We start from the raw sequence: 16,628 nt of genomic DNA on the forward strand, positions 1-16,628 counted from the left end.
GAAAATGTTGAAAAACCGGCTGTGTACACGTGCAAAATACTTCATGGAACTTGAAGATTGATATCAACCATAGACTATAAAAATATAAACATACAGGAACACACGAATACAGATAGCCTAGGCCTACTTATAGCCTAAATTATTTGATTAAATGCCACAAAACCTGAATGAAAGCAAACTTTTTTTTTAGAAATATTTTGGGACATCAAAGTGTAGCCAATAACATTCCTTTACTCATGAATATACAATAAGACATGCTTTATTTTAAGCACAAAGAGATGTGCAGAACGAATATGTGTGGAAAACAATCTTAAACTAGTTCATAAAACTCGACAAAAAAATCTATTTATAAACAAACAGAGTAGGCTACATGAATAAGATCTAGGCTATGGCACTTTGTCTGTATAGTTTCATTTTTGTTTTAATGCATTGAGGTAGGCTAATTGTAAGCCTATATGTAAAATCCAACAGTGATTCTAACTAAAACTTTTTAGTTAACTTTACTTAATGTCTTAACTTAATTGTAAAAATCTAGTTAATCTGTACTATCCATATGCTTTGTTTACTCAGAAAACCCAAGTTAAGATTAATTAATTGGTTTGAGTGTGGTTTTTGAGGCGGGGAAATTCTTAGACTTTTCACTCATTTCCTCCACTTTTGCAGTTATTTTTCTCTGTTTGCATTCACTCATTTCCCAAAGTCAACTTGAATGTTGAATTGTCAATACAACTGAAACATTTGAGAGAAAATCACATTAGTTGACTTCATAAATTGATGTTGATTTTCCTAAAATATTTTTAGTCACCATTATGGCAATTAGTAATCCCTTTGGTTGGTCACTTGGAACCAAATAAAACAAAATATATAAAATATCTATATATGTTTTAATTACTGAATTAATGATGTACACCGTAAAAATCTTTCATGTCAATTAATGATCTTTTATGATGTTATTGCTAACATTCATGTCCTGATTTATATCAGGACATACATTTATCCTCTAAATTTGTGAAAATCTTGTAATTGACCATACTTGAGTCACACAGACTTCAACATTCAGCATCCAAAACATGGCGATTCTAGGGGATGGCCTGGGAAGGCCAGGGCCACCCCTGAAAGCTCATTGGCCACCCACAAGTCTTCAGTCCAGAAAATAGCATTCCATGGCGGTGTAACGAGTTATTTGGCGGTGTAACGAGAATAGAGCTAATGTTATATTTTTGGCCAACCCGTGTGTGAAATATAGTGTGACAGTCTAGATTTAAGTTATACACTGTAAAAAATGATCGTGATTTTAACGGTAAAAGACTGTAAAAATGCTACAGTGCAAAACTGTGAATTGGTTAACAGAAAGTTCCTTACTATATACGGTAAATAACTGTGATAGATCTAACGGTACATTTAATGTAATTTTACTGTAAAATACCGTTAAATTTACAGTTTTTGAAGTGAAAAAGAACAACTCATTGTATAATTTACAGTGAAAAACCGTAAATTGACATTCCCACAATTCCCTGCGTGACACTTCAGATTTTATGTATTTTTATTGAAATAACTATGTTTCTTCTTAGTTTTCTTAGTTCTTTTCTAAGCAGTTATGTACATTAGGGTTTTATGTCACATTTAATGTTGTTAAATTAATGTTTATTGCATTTTTATAATTTCATGTGTGTTACCGTGATGGTGTTTAATGTTTGTGCGAATCACACTGTGCAGCTTCAAAATAATAATATTAACTTTCTTGTGGAAGATTGCTTGAGATAATCTTTGATATATCACGTGACTCTCATCACTGCTGTGGTGATTGTTGGTTGTCAGTGTATTACAATGGTACAAAACAGGTATTAATACTTCAATGGGTTGGTAAATTAACATTAAATCAGATTATGAAATACGGTTTATGTTAAAACCAATAACGTTGATACTGTATTTTTGACGGTAAAACTCTGGTAACCACAGCTGCCGGTTTTATTGATTTTTTTGACAGTGTAACACAAGAACAAGCTGTGACGTATTTATTTACTCTGTTATTTAAGGGCTGTTTTTGTTTGAATCAGTTAGCTCATCTTCACTTAAATTAACTTATTAATGTATGCTGAATCAAAGCCAATGTTTAAATTTATACCTTCATCGGGGCCTTGGATATGAATACTGTCTCAGTTGAAAACCACTTTTTGCACATTTTCATACATCACAAGGCATCCTAATGATATTATTCAGTCATCAGGCCATCCTCTGTTACCTGTTACCCGTGTTTGCTTTACTAGTTTAAGTCCCCTCTTGTGGTTAAATAAAAACACACCTGGCAAAGAACAAATTAAGAAATTCAAATTCCAGTATCTCTAAAAAATTATATCTAAGCTAAATAATAACATATACTAAGCATGTCAAGAACAACAAATATTTATGTTTTTTTACTTACAAGCTTAGTTTTTCTTTTGCTTTTACAGGTAAGGTCCTATCTTTAAGCATTTTGGTTTGTCCTGTTGGATTTCTGTGTTTTTATGTAACATAAGATGGTGCCTCGATTAGTAAAGCAAACTCAGGTAACAATACAGGTGACACAGATGATGAGTTGATGACTGATGCATGTTATTCTATATAGGATGAGTTAAGAGCAGTTTATTTTGCTACTCTAATCTAACTTATGAAGAGACAAGTTAATCCACTACAAGAAAATAGCTCTTAGAAAGTGTTTACCCTATCCTGACCATAATTACTGATTAAAAATAGACATGTTAAAATAACCAGATACTTGGGGACTGTGATAGGTGGTTAGGACTGTTTTTAACAGGATAGTCACCTTTATTTGACCAGTTATGAGACAGGAAATCATGGGAGAGAGAGAGGATGTGACATGCAGCAAAGGACCGGGATTCGAACCATGGTCGGTTGCGTACATATACGCATTAACTTTGCTATGCCATGGCCACCCCACACTAGCTTTGTGTGCCATCTTGGCCACCCCCCAAAAAATGTCCTGGATACGCCACTGGTAACAATTACATTTTATTTCAACTAAATGATCAAGTACTCTCTACAGTTATTTTTTATTTACTAGAACTCTTGTGTAAGTGAACTATATTAACTAAGCATTTATCAGTACCACGTATTCCTATTTCGGGGGGTAATAATTTGGCGGGGATAATTCCCATTAAGGCCACTTCGCACAGATTTCACCATAAACATTCAGTTTCTTCTGCTGGGAATCAGATATGGTAAACATCAGCTCTCTTACGTGTATAAAAGACAATACGTAAATTAAGTAATAAAAAATGCTATATAATAATAAGTACAATGAAACAAACACGTGACGTAGTGCTTCCAGATATGGGCTTGTAACAGATTGAAGGGTCCTTCGGTAACGTTAACACTTTATTTTACAGTGTCGTTGTTACACGTTACATGTACTAACTATAGTATGAATTATGCTTAATTACATGGAACTAAACCTAAACCTAATTCTGACCCTAGAACTAAACATGTAGCCTAACCTAGCTAATTATCATTACTCAGTAACCCTCTAGGACTGTTCTGTTATTTCATATTTTCAAACATATTTTACTTTACAACTGAGAAACGCAAAAAAATAAATCGAAACATGGGTTTCAAAACTGATGTTCTCAAAAGAGCTTGCAGTAAGATTTTGTTTGGGCGCAGTACCAAAAGTTTCACTAAGATAAAATTAGTCTCCCATTCATTTTCAATGCGCTCATGTTTTGAGCACGACTTTTCAGAACCTCTTTTTCAGGAATTAATTCCCATTAAGTCCCAATTCACTTACTTATACACCTTGAAAGTAGGCTACCACTTTTCGTGAAGAAAAAGGAGATACTTTTGAGAGTGTAGCAAAAGAGCAGACAAGCTTTGGGACATACTATCATTCACATCACACAATTGGATCTTTATAACTTGCTGTCACAGTTGAAATCATCCAGATCATTTCCTACCGTACCGGAGAGAAATGCTAAAATGCTTATCTGCAGTCGCGGGACTTTCATGCGGAGATTCTCCTCATATCAATGCATGATGCAAAGTTAATGACAAAACTGATCTTTATAAAAGTCCACAGCATTAATTGCAGATGAAAGGACAACTAATTATTTTATCAGGTTAAACTTTTTAGTCACTCAAACCTTTATCAAACCTCTCACTCAAGCATATCCACCATGTTTGTAGTTCAACACTTTTTACCCGTGTTTGTAGATCCTCCTCCAGAGCGCAGTGGGCAATATTAGCGGTTATGAGCACGGATCCAAACTTCGAAAATCCACCGGAAATAGACAACCCGGGGACATGCTCTTTTTAACGTACATGCTTTGGGACATCACTTAACTCAGTCTTCAACACATGAACACAGACGGGAGGCATTTTCATATCTTTTTACAATGTTTATTATAAAGCAGGTTTCAGTCACTCTCCAACACAGACACTGTGGGGCATTTCTGCAGAAAGTGGGAGAAAAGTCAGTTAATTACATATTAAAAAAAATTGTTTTATTTTTAAAAAATGTATTCCATTTTTATATGAAGCCTCAGGTTACCATAACTCAACATGTTTTTTTCAGACAGGGATAACTTGTTTCATCACAGGCTTGAATGTCTAAACACTGATCTTGGGTCAGATTTGTTCCTTCATAATCAGAAACCATCAGAACTATTCTGACCCAAGAAAAGCATTAAACTACACATCTTAAATCACTTTCCTATAAATGTACTGTGATTTATGCGTACCGCGGTGAATCAGGTGAAGCAGGAGCTCATGGTGTTTCTGCTCCGTCTGTGAAGAGAAAACAGGAGTGAGACGAGTTTCACAAGAGATCACCGCTGCAGATTCACACTGGCTCTGTTTCCTCAGAATATTTGGCCATCAGTTTTGGGGAGTTCAGAGGGCATCTCCAGCCGGACCGGGACTCGGGCACATTGGGGGGTCAGGGGTGGGTGGGCCCCAATATACCACAAGCCACGACCCCGCTTTCAACGCAGTGTTTCATCTCGGGAAGATTCAGCCAAACGTGTGTGTGAACAGAGGATTGAGAAGAGATGTTTACCTGCTCAGCACTGAAGCAGATCCAGACGTTCACCTGAAGAGAGAGAGATCATGTGATCAGATTCAGTGGTTCAGCAGTGATGGACTTCATATCTGAACATTATGTCTCAGAAAGAACTGGTTTTGCCATCGTCAGTTATCGCATCAGACGGCACTTCCTGTCTCATCACAGAACAGTCAACTTTACATATAAACGCTTTTGGAAAACAAAGAAAATGGTTCAATTGATTCACAGCACTTAAACGCCTCAAACCTGCAGGTCAGAACGCTGTTAAACTACAAAAACAGTCCACACCTGCATAAAAACAACTTTCACAAACCAACTGCTAATTGAAAATTGAATTAAATTGAAAGAGTAGGTTATTAAATGCTACAACAAGTATTAAGTGTCTGTATAATATTAAACATTTCAATAAGTTGCAGTGCTTGTTTACAGCGGTCACAATTCCTTGGTTTAATTCAAGTGCTTGATTTTAAAAAGTCCTCAAATGCAATTTACTGTGTCGATTATCTGGAAAAACCGGAAGCGGTGGATTCAAAGCACGAAAATCCACGAACCACATTATTAGACCATTTAGAGCTTCACTGATATACAATTAAAGCATTTAAAATCAGTGCTATTGTGAAGTCAAAGGCCGCAGTTCGATTGAGTTAATCTATGCACTGCTGGTTTGAGTGAAGCGCGACGCTTTAACCATTCACACACGTGGAGCGTCTCAAACTCCATCTCTGTAGGTTTGGGTTGTTTATAACGTTCATCTGGGAACACAATGTGCACCATTTCACCAGATTTGTAACAGGTTTATAAACCTACACAGGAAGATTAATCAATATTTAGAAAAATATTGAAACAGAGCGAAGGTTTCAACTTTTCTGAAATCACGATGAGCAAGAACATAGAACTCAGTTCAAGAAATTACAGCGGCTGCAACATTTCTATCAAAGTGGCCAAATATTAAAGATTAAGTGGATATTTGAATTAGTTTTTTGGCCAATATTAAACTGGGATTTGAACAGAATAAAAATATGGCTAAGTGTGCGTGACGTCACCCTTATGTTTCTGAGGAGCATCTTCGAGCACAAGCGGGCGGAGCCGGCCGTCGCCATCTTGGAAGCGTGTCACCGGCGGGTAAAAGAAAAATGGACAGCTAGGTGGATTATCTTAAGTGATGTGACGCTAACAAACAGCTAGTAGCGACAATCCACCGGTCACTCAAGTGGCCACGCCTTTATGCACAACTTTAAGGCTCAATTAAAAATAAAAAATCACCCCTAACAGTTGTCATGTAGGGAAAAATGAGCTATTTAGACCAAAACCATTTTTTGTAAACCATTTTCCCTGCTGTAAAGTTGGGCATTTTAACATGAGGGTTTATGGGATTGACTCTTGCAGTCTCTCTAGCGGCCAGACGATGAATTGCAGTTTAAGTCACTTCAGTGTTGGTGTCAAGAGACAGGAAGGTTGCCGCTTGGATTTGATCTGCTGTAAAGTCACACACCCTCATTTGTTATAATACGATAGTACATAACATTTACATTTTATGCATGTCACATTATGCATTTTAAAAGAGTTCAATAAAATATAATTGACACTTTATTTGAACTAATTGACTCACTGTTATTAAACATGTGTTTAAGTAATTTAAAGACTGTTATTCATATACACACAAAACCACACGATTACCAAAACAGTTAGTGAAAGCCCTAGTTGTTTAAAGAAACTTTGCTTAATCAGGTCAAGAGACTAAAACGGATTGTACAAATGTCATTAATAGCATCCACTTTTATAAACTGATCTGGTAAAATCCATACAGACACTGTTTCACGAGTTCAGAGAGATAATCACCCCGGAACAGGAAAAAAAAAAATGTATTACTGGATTGAAACTAAGATTTGATCCTTCATAATCAGAAACCATCAGAACTATTCTGACCCAAGAAAAGCATTAAACTACACATCTTAAATCACTTTACTATAAATGTACTGTGATTTATGCGTACCGCAGTGAATCAGGTGAAGCACGAGCTCATGGTGTTTCTGCTGCGTCTGTGAAGAGAAAACAGGAGTGAGACGAGTTTCACAAGAGATCACCGCTGCAGATTCACACTGGCTCTGTTTCCTCAGAATATTTGGCCATCAGTTTTGGGGAGTTCAGAGGGCATCTCCAGCCGGGCCGGGACTCGGGCACATTGGGGGGTCAGGGGTGGGTGGGCCCCAATATACCACAAGCCACGACCCCGCTTTCAACACAGTGTTTTCATCTCGGGAAGATTCAGCCAAACGTGTGTGTGAACAGAGGATTGAGAAGAGATGTTTACCTGCTCAGCACTGAAGCAGATCCAGACGTTCACCTGAAGAGAGAGAGATCATGTGATCAGATTCAGTGGTTCAGCAGTGATGGACTTCATATCTGAACATTGTGTCTCAGAATCATTTTGGTTTGCCATCGTCAGTTATCGCATCAGACGGCACTTCCTATCTCATCACAGAACACGGTCAACTTTACATTTAAACGCATTACATATATATATATACACATACAATTCTTTTTTAAAACGCAATATCAAGAAAATATGAAATTCAATACCCACCAATTCAGAGAACTCCGTGCCATAATCGCAGTAAAACAGACACCAGGCAATCATGATCTAGTCACAGTTAACCCGGCCTGCTGAAAGACAAACCGTGCAAAGTTTAACACTGACCGCCATTACTGCACGTGCACGAATAAACCTCGTGCGATTAAAAAAACATCCGTTTTCAGACTTACTTACTTAATCACGGTGGTCTGGAAGCGCTGTGCTCGCATCTTCTTCGCGTTTGATTCATTATGAGCACGTTTTAATGGCGATAAACTCTTCTTTGTGTCTGAGAAAGAGCTCACGATCCACGTGCTTCAGGAGAAAGAGAGCGAGGAAGAGGGAGCGAGCGGTTTTATACAGCGGACACGTCACGGCCCACGTGACATGGGGCGTAACCTAGGGGTGTTCGAATCCGGTTTTTTTTTGAGTCGATTCCAATATTGGAGTCGGCGGAGTCGACTCCTTTACTCCATTTACTTTTAATCAAAATAGGGTCAGGAATAAAAGAAAAAAACTTCTTTCCCACTCCAGTACTGGATGGGACATTCTGATCGACAAATCTGTTTTTTTTTACAACAGTATACGTGTAGTCAGGATGTTATATTGTGTCATGTTAGTCAAAATAAAACTGATTAAAAATGCAAACAGGCACTGTATTAAGCAGTAGGCCTACAAAAGTATTCAATAGAAAAGTGTCTGAAACATCTGTGTATTTGACAAATATTGCATTTATTTCACTTCAGCTGCGGTAAAGTATGCATTATGCAAACACAGCGCAAGCGTCACTACGGGAAGCAGAAAGTGTCTGACTTCATTTCTCCGTTTTCAGCTTCTCTCCGCCTGGACAACTCTCGCCGATCGCTTACATCCGATGCAACCGATGTCGAACCGTAGACTGGAAAAAAATAACACGAACACACCTCACGTCTTAAAAAAAAAAATACAGAATCGATACTGATAGTCGATTCCTGTCCTGGAGTCGATTCCGACACGGCTATTGAGAGTCGAGGAATCGACTCTTTTGGAGTCAACTTCCCATCATTAGCATAACCATTCAGAAGACTTTTCCTTGAGTTTTGGAAGGTTAAAAGGTGAAGGGCTCTAAAATAACAAAAAGTGAGTGAAAAATCTGTATGGAACGATCCCACAGCATAGCTATCATTATTTTTTTCCCTTCCAAGTGCCTTAAGAAGGCATCATTAATGCGTTTAATCGTGTGAAATGTGGAAACCACAATGCCCGCTGGGAAAGAAAAGCATTTTACAAAATAAAGATCTATCAATGCAATTAATTGACAATTTAACAGTCATAGGCTTATTACATTACTGAAATTTAATTGTAATTATATTATTAAAATTTATAATTCTAAAAATATTTTATCATGTTTTAGAGTTGATTTGGACTACATTTTACCATTAAAAATGTAGCTGCACACAAACTGATAAAAGCCAGTGATTATTTCTTGTAGTCAATAATTGTATCCTTTAAAACTCATTTTTGATCACCAAAATGAAATGTTGTTTGCATTATTACGGATCGGAAAGCCATTTGTTTAGTCCGGAACTGAAATACGTGAGGACATGATAGTGGCGGCGCAGATGAAGAATGAAACCCCTTGTTAATAGATTTTAAAGATATCCTTGTTTTGGATTTGTAATTGTACTTAACACATTGTGCTCATAGAACGCACTTTATGCTACTTTGTGCTACTATATGTGCACATAGGCTAGTTAAGTTTATTCTTTGAAACACATGATTGCTTAACTGTAAGTGTTGGATGTAGCACTTATTAAGGCTGTAGATGCCATGCATACTAGGCCATGTATCTTGTGTATACTGTATAAACGTGTCTATGAGAAATCTGTTTGCCTCCTTATACAGGAGCATAGGATTGCCATGTGGTTACAATGTGTTTTCACAGTGCATTTGAAATCTACAAAAGAGAAACAACAAGCTTTAGAGAACGCATACTTTACCTCTCCATTCTATGGGAGCTGTTTTCGCCTACATTTATAAAGGGTTACGTTTGAATTAATTCTGAATTGCTCTACAATTATTTTCCCAATTATAAACGGATTCGTATGTTACCGCAATTTTTGGATCAGATTGGTGACGACCAATATTCTACACAGGTTCAAGTGTACTTGGTTTGCAAAGACGAGTTATTTCCGTCTAGAAGAGCGAAATGCTGTTTGACCGACCTAGATTCGGGTGCGTCTGCTTTGTCTATTTTGGTTTAGCGTTATTTCAGATAAGTATGACGTGGGACACCACGGGCTTGGCCATGCCAAAGCCATAAGAGAAGTGAAGTTGGTCGACTAGCGTCTTTAATGGTGGCCAAAACCTCTACTGAGGTAAAGTGACTAAATTAAATTCAGACAGATGCAATTCCATGGGGGCTATGAAAGTGTCTTTGCGTGTGAATACGGCAAATCTCAGGTATATAGCCAATTACCTCTGTTCTGTGATGAAACTGATCGGATTGTGATCGTGAGACCAACGTTAAGACAGAAAACGTGAGGACCTCTAAGCGACATAGTTTCCTAATCTAAAAACGGGGAAAATATAAAATAGAGTAAATAGAATAATCAAACGTTAAAATGGCCACGTTGCCTTTATGTAGTCTTTAAAAAGATTCAATTAAACTAACAGGCATTTGAAATCTACATCAGAAACCGCGAATGTGCTTCTGATCAGCCTTGAGCCAAGGAACCTTTTCATTTTGAAATGTATTGACATGAGAATGAGCAGAGATTTGACCATGTGTTTAGCATGTGCTTGCGGTTCATTGGGTGTTAAACAACAACACAATTCCTCATTGGCTATCAGCCTGACCGTTGCTGTACATACAATGCACTGACCAGTAAAGCTTTGACACTTTGACAACTAAGTTGTTCCAGAGACTCTTTAGAGACCAGAAACAATATAATTTAATTTATATTCCTTTTAATATAATATAATTGTACTATAACTCAAATTATAATATACATTATATTGTAATCGCCAAACAGTGCATTAATTGGAGAGGTGTGACATTTAATCCTTACAATTCGATTTCATTGGCCTGCTATCCAGTGCCAAAGGGGGAGGGGATGTGCTTTTTTTTTTTTGCCTTTACAAAAACACAACCAGAAGTGTGGCACAGGTAATAGCAAACCAAATCATCCTTAACTGGGACGCACCAACTAAAATTGAATCTGATCAGAGAAGTAAATTTACAAGGAGGGTGTGAACAGAAGTATCACAGTCTTTTGCAGGTCACAAGAGATCTGTACTTGTGTGAATGACACCAAAAAAAAGCAAATGCTAAACAGGCAACGCCGAAACAGGTGAACTAATTTCTGCCCACAGATCTGACTGTAAAGAGAGCAACTTTGAAATAAAGCAATGGGCATTGACCCATTTGATCTCATAACAATATGAGTGAGAAAAACTTTGGTTAATCCAGAAAATTTCCCCAGCAGAACTGGGATCTCTAATGCTCATGACACAGCAGACTTTGAAGGCTCCACTGCAGAAGCAGCTTTTTGGTGTCACACACTGCACTGAAACAACAGCAATAATTCAGACCTGATCAATGAAACTCGGTTTCATGTGACAACTGGAATTAAAATTTCAATGGACATGATAATGGAGAAAGGAAAAGAATTCCACATGTCTGAATTTGAAACTGTTGAAAACATCAGAATTAACTGTGATTCTCTCTGCATTTGTTTCTGTCTCAGGTTTATTACTGTAATTCCTTGAAGGACGGATGCCAGGATGGGCCGGACCCAACCTGCATCAGAGCCAGGACAGCGGGATTGTTAGAACATAACCTGAGACTCGGGAGATGGGTGAAAAGAAATTACAAAGGCCTTTTCACACGTCACACTATTACATTACTGCATAAATATGGCCTCCCAGTTTAGAACTGGATAAAAATTTACAACACAATTATTATAGATTAGATTCCACCCATCTCCTAGACATGAACACTGAACACACTCCTCCATCACTACAAACTCCTCCATCTCTACACACTCCTCCATCCCTACACACTCCTCCATCACTACACACTCCTCCATCACCATCACCTGGAATAGATCAAGTCTATCCAGGCTGAAAACTATACATCATAAGAAGATAAAGATGACATAGAGTCCGAAAGTGTCACTTCACTAAAGACCTATTGTACATCTTCACACTAACAGATCCGGATAGCTTCACACACATATAGGATGGTAGAGCTGATCCATGGATTACAGTCTAACAGAGACGCACATAGCATACGCTACTCACAACACTCACACAAAAACACTGTAATATACATATGAATGGCCACAGTCACAAATCGATGATGCAAATTATAAGCAGAAACAGACCTGCTATTCAATTTTCAAAATGTTAAAATTTTCTGATTGTTGTTAGGGTGGTTGGAAAATCGGAGGGCCCCTGATTTCTCAACATACCACTAATAACAGAAACATCATAAAAAACGTATAGATCTGAAGAGTGAGCGCTTCAATCAATTACAAAATTTACAATTTAACCCTTTCATCGACTGTGACTTAGCCAGAACACACACTCTTACACACACTCTCTGTATATCGATCTCTCTCTCCCACACACACTCACACTCGCTCACAACTGTTGCAAGGGATGAACTATCTACATTATTGAATGACTAAGCATGTCCCAAGTCACTTAGATCTGCATAGGTGGCTTGCATTAGAAGATTCCTGAACACAGTGGTTATATATATATATATATATATATATATATATATATATATATATATATGTATTTCTTCATAATTTTCGATTGAATATTATTATTGTTATTACATGATTTATTGATGCATAGGATATATTTGATTGTTTAGATTACACTGACCTCTTGCTGCGTTTCCTTTAAATGATTCAGACCAAGTATATTTATAATTCCACTACCATTTAACTTCATCACAGTGGTAATGGAGAATTGGATATTTAAAATGAGATCACCTTACCATTCAGGACCTTTTAGAAGATTTGAGACCAGATGTACCAATCACACTTGCTGACATGAACCCATCCACTGTTTTGTTTTTGTTTTGTTGCATTATGTGTTCGGATGCATTTCCTCACGTTTTTAAGTTCACAAGTGCTCAATCGTGAAGTGGACATTTAAGACGATTTTCAGGTGTCTCACACGAAGCAGTGTAGAACCAAGGAGAACACCTTCATCCACTGAGGTCTGCCCAGACAACCGCACCGCTGGAGGTGACAGGAGTGGTCAAGAAGGGTCAGATTATCATCATGGGGAAGGTGCCAGAGAAGCAGAAGTTTCTCTATGAAGGAATGACACGTCGACTGAACAAGTCACAAAGGTCCAGATTGACTCTATGAACTTTGGTCACATTCTAGGCTGAAACGCAAGAGGAAAACCTTTCATCCACCTGCTGAACTCAAGCTACATACACCTGGTGAGACCAGGCGTTCTGCATGTGAACACAGCTCTCTGAAAGCTTCTACAGATGCTGACATTGCAAAGACAATTTTTGAGTTACGTCTCGAGGATTACAACAAACGTCTTACTGTGACCACGTAAGTGTTCATCTGAATTTGACCCACGTGGTCAAGAGGCCAATCTGTAAGACTGGAAAAACTTGAAGGACTTTAAGAGAGGGCCACTCTCTGAGAAAACAAAGGAAATTAACAAAGACACACCCTGCAATACTGGAGGGTGTGTCTTTGAGTTAACATCTTCGACCATTTGACTGAATGCTAATTTTCCACTGCTAGCAAATGGTGACTTACAGGTAAATTTCCATTGTGGATGATGTTTAGATTTGAAATGAGGTCTGGGTATATAATGAAACGCAGCGAGAGCTCAGGGCCTTTTCTATATCTGAGATCGGCCCGTGAGGCTGAGAGCTGCAAGACTCTCAGCCTCACGCATTTCTTGTCGGGTAAATTTTTTCCTCTTTGTTCTAGAGCATTTGATGTTTTGCATTGATTATCCTTGAATTGATTATGAAATTATAATGATACATTTACCTGACATATTAAATTGTGACATTTGATTATTCTAATTGACTTTGACATTATTTGCATTCAAGAGTTTAAAAGAATAGTAAAACATTCGCTCACATTTAATGATGCACAGATATCATTAAAGCCTTTTCATTTATGGAGTCAGATGAAATAACGAGAAAATACATATGAGAAAATGTATTGCATTTAACCAAAAATACTTTGCCGCGAGAAAAGACAGTAACACGCAAAGACCTTCACCGCTAATTTGAATACCGCCATTGGATCGAGTTAGACGGCCTTACAATGCCTTAAAATATCTAGAATGTAACTCGACACCTCATTTAGTATATACGGTTCTATGAATATGCAAATGAGCCCCGCCTCCACTCACTCACTCAGCTCAGAGATCCACTTGTTGATGATCACATGTTGATCTGGGGTGCGTTTCCCAAAAGCATCGTTGGCCAACTATGATCATAATTTCCATTGAACTCTATTGGTAACGACGGAACTTGCGACCATAGTTGGCTTTGGGAAATGCACCCCTGATTGGTTACAAGGTTATTTGTGACGTCAGAAACACCAGCAATTTCAAACCGTGTTTTTCACTGCAGTTTTAAGAAGAAATTACTCAGCAATGGTGTTGACTTACGAATTTGCACATAGTTTGTCTTAAAGCATATTAAAAACACCACATATAAACAACATTAAAAACTTGATTTTCACCACAGGGGGACTTTAAATGGTTGTGTGGTATAACAGAGGTGGCCTTTGCAATTTGGAGGGCCGTTTCAAACAAAGAGTTGATGTTATTAGATGTTATCTTATAAAGTCCAGACCATGAGAGCAAAAAAAAAATAAAAAATAGAGAACAGGGATATAAGTAATTAATAGGCTACAAAATGACGAATAGACTAAACCAAGAAGAAATGTTTAATGGTGCGTTCCCACCGAACGCGAATAGCGCGTCAAATTCGCGTCTACCGCGCCTAGTTTGACGCTTGACCACTTTGTGTTAATTCGCGCGACAAGAGTGAAACTGACGCGCTTAAAAACAAAAGTTTGAAGCGAAATTTACGCGCGTCAGAGGCGAAAGTTTCAAAAGTTTCGAACCCCGTTGGCGGCCATCTTTTTACAAGATGTCTGTTGTTGATGGGTCATTTATCGAGAGAGTCATCGCTCTGTATTTGCTCTGGAGAGCAGAACAGCGGCGTAGGGATCATCATCGCCGTATTTGGGTCCACCAGACCCTTCGGAGGCGAACCCAGTTTGGCGAGTTTCACCATTTTCTCCAGGAGCTGCACCTGGATGACGACCGCTTTCAGCTGTACTTCCACCTGTCCCGCGCCCAGTTCAATGACCTGGTGTCCCGCATCGGAGCGAGGATCAACCTTGCCCTCGTCCTCACCCACCTAATCTGTAATTAATTTTTGTTTTGATGATAAATGGAGCCAGCCTAGGCTACTACAAAAGTGATTAAACTGTCCCGTGTTTTTTTCCCTCACACAACACAGACACGAACTCAATGTTCTTGCACTAAAGTATGTTGGTTCTCTTTACATTAGAATAATAATAATGTTTCATATAATCTAGTTTAGATATGGAATAAATAGTATACAAAATGAATGTCTCATATATTAAAATCAAGTTTTTATGTGGTAAAATATTTACTTCACCACGTGAAAGCAGCAAGCTGGCTCCTGATTCGTTAACGCGGCGCGAATTTGATGCAGAAGTTCAGATTTTTTAACTTGGGCGGCAGACGCGAATTCGCGTCAAACGCGTGAATGCACAAAAAGCACTAAATAAATCATTCGCGCGGAACGGGCCAGACGCTCAATTCGCACTATTCACGCCATTCGCGTGAACTTGACACGCAAATGAGGCGAATTCGCGTCTACCGCGCCGCGCTCTACCCCTCATTCGCGCCGCATGAATTTTTTACACGCGTAACGCGTTTTTGCATTGACACTGAAATCACTCGCGCTAGACGCTCTATTCACGTCCCGTGTGAACTCACCATTACGGTAGAGATCCACTTTTGCGACACGACTAAGTCTCCCCACATTTGTACTTTGATGGGCGTTCCTCAAGTTTACCGCTATGGGTGTGGTTTTGAGCCAGCGGCCAGTCTAGAACAGAGGACCTGCGAGAGACTTCCCCTGCTCTGCTTCTATTGGATAGTTGCGGCGCGTTCATCGGAATTCATTTGCATAAAGATGGGCATTGGCCAGCTTTTTGACGCGTAGCATTTTCCCAAATGAAGCGCCACCTTCCCGGGATGCTTTGCGGGCCCGTTAAAGTCACGTGACGTCAACCATAGTGGAGCGCAGCGCAACAGAAGTGTTTTTAAAATCCGGGATATGAGCATATTCGGGTTTTTGCCGGTGTTTACATGGCCGTGCGGGACCGGGTTATTGCTAATATCCCGGTTTTGAACGGGTTATTGGCTGCATGTAAACGAAGTCAGTGTTTCTGGCAGCATGGCGGACTACAGTTAGGCTATATCAGCCACAGGTGCACAGGTGCCAGATATAAATAGAAAGTTAAACGATGGAAAAAAGAAATGAAACTAAAACTGGCAGCAGGTGGCGCAAATCATTGTCTGAGTGAGTGAGTGAGTCATTCAATCATTCAGTCAAACGATTCCTTCAAAACGCGGACTCCTTCGGTTGCTCGGAGACTCTTTTGCTGATTTGTTGCGAACAAACAAGAATCTAAGTCTAAAATGAAAGTCACCTAATATTAAATTCTTGTTAAATACATTTTTGTATAAAATCAATAGGCTATCTCAATTGATATACTTGCACATGTGCTGATATTCGAGAAAACCGCACCATTTTATAATAACAAGAACTAGGCTATATAGGCTATAACTCAGATACCTCATTTGTAAAAATATAATTAACACAAAATCTAATGGGTTAATTTTATTGAACTAACACTTTACATCTTGTTTTGATGCACATATTTCTTTCCAAACAATTGTTTTTTTTAC

The 16,628-nt window shown here is 38.4% G+C and overlaps 1 long non-coding RNA gene and 3 other non-coding genes across 4 annotated transcripts in view; all 4 read right to left on the reverse strand.

Annotated features, from left to right (window-relative positions):
• Positions 1–7,727, reverse strand: part of LOC143710906 (uncharacterized) — a 46,436-nt gene extending 38,709 nt beyond the window's left edge. The window contains exons 1-3 of the long non-coding RNA XR_013194689.1: positions 7,641–7,727; positions 5,051–5,083; positions 4,734–4,779 (exon numbers count right to left, since the gene is read on the reverse strand). This is a non-coding gene — a long non-coding RNA (uncharacterized LOC143710906). The remainder of the gene's footprint in view (positions 1–4,733; positions 4,780–5,050; positions 5,084–7,640) is intronic.
• On the reverse strand, positions 4,528–4,598 carry LOC143711212 (small nucleolar RNA R38). Its single transcript, XR_013194786.1, has one exon. It is a non-coding gene; the product is annotated as a small nucleolar RNA R38 (small nucleolar RNA).
• Positions 5,155–5,223, reverse strand: LOC143711214 (small nucleolar RNA SNORD49). The gene has a single exon (XR_013194788.1). It is a non-coding gene; the product is annotated as a small nucleolar RNA SNORD49 (small nucleolar RNA).
• LOC143711215 (small nucleolar RNA SNORD49) lies at positions 7,472–7,540 on the reverse strand. Its single transcript, XR_013194789.1, has one exon. It is a non-coding gene; the product is annotated as a small nucleolar RNA SNORD49 (small nucleolar RNA).
• Positions 7,728–16,628: the final 8,901 nt, after the last annotated feature.

Source organism: Siphateles boraxobius, unplaced genomic scaffold, assembly GCF_051911475.1.
Source record: "Siphateles boraxobius isolate OS27281-9 unplaced genomic scaffold, OSU_SipBor_1 49, whole genome shotgun sequence".
NCBI classification, from domain to species: domain Eukaryota; kingdom Metazoa; phylum Chordata; class Actinopteri; order Cypriniformes; family Leuciscidae; genus Siphateles; species Siphateles boraxobius.